The sequence below is a fragment of the Astatotilapia calliptera genome, chromosome 23 (genome assembly GCF_964374335.1).
Source record: "Astatotilapia calliptera chromosome 23, fAstCal68.1, whole genome shotgun sequence".
In the NCBI taxonomy this organism is placed as follows: domain Eukaryota; kingdom Metazoa; phylum Chordata; class Actinopteri; order Cichliformes; family Cichlidae; genus Astatotilapia; species Astatotilapia calliptera.
In genome coordinates, this window is record NC_137443.1 from 42,457,852 (window position 1) to 42,462,365 (window position 4,514).

Below are 4,514 nucleotides of genomic sequence, written 5' to 3' on the forward strand. Positions count from 1 at the left end.
CTTTAGATATTCCAAGCTCATCTGAGCCGAAGGCTGGGTTGGCTGACATGGTGTAAAGTTTGCGCTGTGAATTGGTGAGAAACAAAACTGAACTTGTTTTGGTTTCTCTCGTAAATTGCTCTCAAATCTTCTCAAAAGGGTTTTAGTTGCTGCAGGTCAACGTCCGTTAAGCATAAAGTAACAGGTGAGCGCTTCTATTTATAGGTTTTGGATCAAAGCAAAGTTATGACGTCAGAAAGGATCAAAGCAAAGTTATCACGTCACAAGCGATCGAAGCGATTCTAATATGTGCGCATGCGCACATATGAGAAGCGATCGAAGGGATTCTAATATGTGCGCATGCGCACACACGTGCTTGTTTGTGTAATATTGTTCACACTAAACTTGACCCTAATCAATTTAATATCAGTCAATCAAAGAAAATGTTAGTTTTGGAAAATTTTAAAATGACATAACTGACAGTTAAAACATTTTTTGTTCATGTATTTGTATTTGTATTGTCGTCGGAATTTTTTTTTGCATACCACGTCAAGCTTTTCTGTATATAGTCATGTCGTAGATTTCGGAGCAAACAAGAAATTGAATTGGATTTTAATATTGCAGTGCTTGGATTTCGGATTTGGTGCTTAAAACTTCTTGAAACTGTAACCGTATTTCATTCACCACAAAGAACTATCTGATTGAATAGTTTTCTTATCAGATAGAGAAATAAAACGAGTCGCAAAGTCTAAAAGCAACATTTGTCTGCCTGGGCTGTACCTCTGCACGTTAGTCTGTTTCAGTGTGTGACCCCCCACCCCCTCCCTGATCAGTCGGGGGTGAGTGCGCTAATGTGCCTGGAGGCCGTTTTAATGAGTGTTTGCTGGAAAACGAAAAATACAAGAAGGATTTGTACGTTTTCACAACGGGGGAGTTTGCGTAAGTACTAGTAAATAATTTTCTCGAGTGTGTACGTTACACATGTTATTTGTTTAAAATTGGTATTATTATTTTGCTAGCTAGCAAACTCGCGGGATAAAGGATTGAAGTGCACTCAGTGCGATACAATACGGTGGCGCTATTCTAACAGTTAGTTATTGCAGGGTAACTTGTAGAATATGCTGTGAATTGAACCAAGATTACACAGCAGTAGCAGTAATACGAGTTACTTCCCTCAAGTGAAAGCGTTAAACGTTAGCCCGATGCTTAACTAGCCAACGTCAGGCTTTCTGATTGAAGGCTAAAAGCGACGTTGTCACCAAGTAAACAGAATATTGATGATATTTTTGTGTATCGCTGCAGCCTTTTCAAGTATTAACCTGGTGTCTTTGGGAACAGCTTAGGGGGAAATGACGGTAATATGACTGAACCATATGGGAAGAAAGAATAGGCACTTTTTGTGCTAGCGAAGTTTCCTGGCTTTCATTCAAAATCTGTTTATCATTAAACAATTGAAACATAATGGCTTCGAGCTGACATTGAGGCCTGTGGGGCACTATCAGCCACTGAGACAGTAGACAAGTGACTATTTCACACTTTAAGGCTGCCTGTTTATTTAAGGGAGATGAACAGTACATTCTAACTGTACATAATAATATCAATGATGATAGATTAAATAAATGGGTTTTTGAAAGACGCTTGTGCATTTTTAAAGTCTAAAGTGTTGAATTGATCTGAGTATGTCATGTGTTCAAAGCCTCTCCCAGTCAGTGCTGTTCTCTATGCCTGTCTTACTCTACATGATGTTATTAGCACAAACACTTTAAAGGTGATAATTAGGTCTACAACAATAACACAGACTGCAATGTAGTTAAGCGTCTTACAGTTAGTTTTGAATGAATGAACTTAAAAAACAACACAAGCAAAGATCTGTCTCCTGTTTTTTGTGTCACATAAGAAAGAAGCATCAATATCTGATGAGAAGACTTATTAATTTGGCCTTTCACGTGGTCTTACTCAGGTGATGCGAAGTGAAATATGCATCCTTTTTATGGTAATGTGCTGGAAAATGTTGAAAATGGACATTAAACGTGCTTACAAAGTGCTTGAATTTGACCCTGAAAGGTGTATGAAGCCAGAAAAAGTCACACTTGGAGTAAAAACCTCTCATAGCAAGTTAATCATATTCAATTGATTTGATGCTTTCAGCACAAAATTTAGCCACACAGTCAGGACAGCGTCTGATTTACCTTCATCGGTAAACGTGTTTATGCAGTACATAGTAACAGTGTGGCTGAGTCCTCTGGTTCAAATCAGTTCCAGTACATTTGGAGATGTAAGTCTTAACCTTTCACATGCATCGGGAAGGAAAAAACATTTGATCTTCACAGTACTGCCGAAGTGCAGCGATACATTGTGAAGTGAACATTTGCATTTCTCATACAGTACCGAGCAAAAGTCTTGAACCACCCCCTTATTTTTTCGTGTTTTGCCAGGTCAGTCTGTGTTAACGGTGTTATTAACTGCATTCTTCAACTAAAGAAGTGAGAACAAATGATGTGGGCTTTTGTTTTTTTGCAGTAGGCTGCAAGTAAATGTGTACAGATACAATTTAAAATTGGTTCTTTGTTAAGTTTTCTGGTCCTTTCCGTGACTTAGGTGTCTGTTTATGTTTGAATGTTTCAGAGATTAGTGTGAAGGGTCTTAACAGACAAAAAGTGGTCAAATACAAGCCCTGGATTAAAAATCAGAAACACTTTAAAAAGCCTGGAGAGCTATTCCTTAATACCACGTTAAAGATTACAGGGAAGTCCGGATCCCTGGAAGCAAATGAGGGATGGCTCAAGACTTTTGCACAGTGCTGTACATGTCATGTTCCCTGTTTTATAGCTCAGCTCAAACTGAATGCCACAACAAAGGAAGACGTCGCAGCGATGATGTATCTGTGGCTTTTTGTCACACTTGGAAACCACGGTGTTGTGCAGCTATTTGCCTTGTTGCAGGGTTTTAAAAAAACTGCAGTTTTGATTTTAGTGAAAGACACCGTCTCATGACTCATTGAGTGCCGCGACTGACAAGCCAATCCGTGGCCTGCAGTCTGACGATGTCACATTTCCTGACTGCTTGGAACCCCGACTAAGTCGTCCTGTAGCTCACATCATAATGTTTCCATCTCTCTGCTTGACTGCAGGGATGCTATGTTTTGCATCACACTCCTATTTCAAAAGGTCAGTTAAAGCCACATAATTTCGTTTCATCTCCCCACAGCACTTTCTCCAAAGTCTTCCCTGAATCATTTAGATGTTCACTGGCACTTGAGATGGGCCTATACATGTTTCTCCTTGAACAGGTAGCTACCCTATGTTAGCCTAGCTTTCTATCACTGATGCTCTGTATGTATGCTGCTGCCTCTCGTCTCGTGTTACTTAAAAAATTAATCCCACAGCTTCAATAACCGTATCTAAAAATCTCTCAGTGAAAGTTACGGTTGAAGGTTTGGAAACATTTTGGGGTAGCCAGTGTTAAATAGAGACAGGGCCACATTCTTTATCTAGTCATTGTAATGAAAGAAGCACATTAAAAACTATATGAGAGTTTGCTTTTAACAAGCATGTAATGACTCTACTTAGTTTAGGTAGTCTTAGGCAGTCAAACTGAAGGTAGCATTTTGTGGATGTTTTCCCTGCTGCCCGATCCCATCAGTCTCTTAAAGCATCATTTTTTATGCGCCCTGGTGTGACAGTGGTTTCATGGCGCTACAGGTTACCTGAGCACATCAGGTATATTACGGTTGAAAACGAGTGCCCGGCCTTCCAGTGGGTGGTCGACCCCTCGTGCACAGCTCAGGAGTCTAAACGACCCAGCAGTTATGGACATGTGTGTTTTTGGTGTGCTGTCCCTCCTTCTCCCTGCTTGCAGGTGTGTGTGTGTGTGTGTGTGTGTGTGTGTGTGTGTGGATGCCGGCGTTTCTGAGAGCACCTGTTTACAGGCACCTTCAGGCCTGGTGGGTGTGGCCCTGCCAGGTGGTTGGCCACACCTGAAGACCATCACACAGCTGATCAAGCCTTGTCGGAGGAGCTACTTAAGAATGCGGTGGCGCTCTCTCTGACGCTGGATCATTGCGTGACTTCACGTTAGTCTCTCGGCCAGTCAGTACGGATAGTCTGCCGCATTGTATGTGTCTTACGGCTGCCTGTTTGTTATCTCCCCAGGAGAAGCGTGGAGACGAGAGGGCAGCGAGCACGGGGTGCTCAGACACTGAGGAGCGGAGACAAGGAACACTAGCACTGGGAAGAGGACATTTCACGGGAGTCGGGAACGCACTGCGGATTTATTGTTATTTTCCATTCACTGTAAATAAACGCACTGCTTGCATTCAGAGCTCCGTGCCTGGCTCCTCCTTCCTCACATCCCCACGGTTGACGCTGGACAACCGTGACAAATAGCTGTTCTTAGATTCATTATTAGTTCAACATTGACAAATAGTAGTTGACTAATATCAGGAGCCAAAAAGAAAACAAAAAACAAACTAAATAAATATTTCAGACGCTGAAAATAAATTATTACGGTTGTTTAAATTTGCTGTCAGCAAGTTA

General features: G+C 41.4%; 1 long non-coding RNA gene across 1 annotated transcript; it reads left to right on the top strand.

The window, feature by feature from the left end:
- The first annotated feature begins 3,837 nt into the window (after nucleotides 1–3,837).
- Nucleotides 3,838–4,299, top strand: LOC145424258 (uncharacterized). The gene is made up of 2 exons (XR_013905279.1): nucleotides 3,838–4,051; nucleotides 4,131–4,299. It is a non-coding gene; the product is annotated as an uncharacterized LOC145424258 (long non-coding RNA).
- Nucleotides 4,300–4,514: the final 215 nt, after the last annotated feature.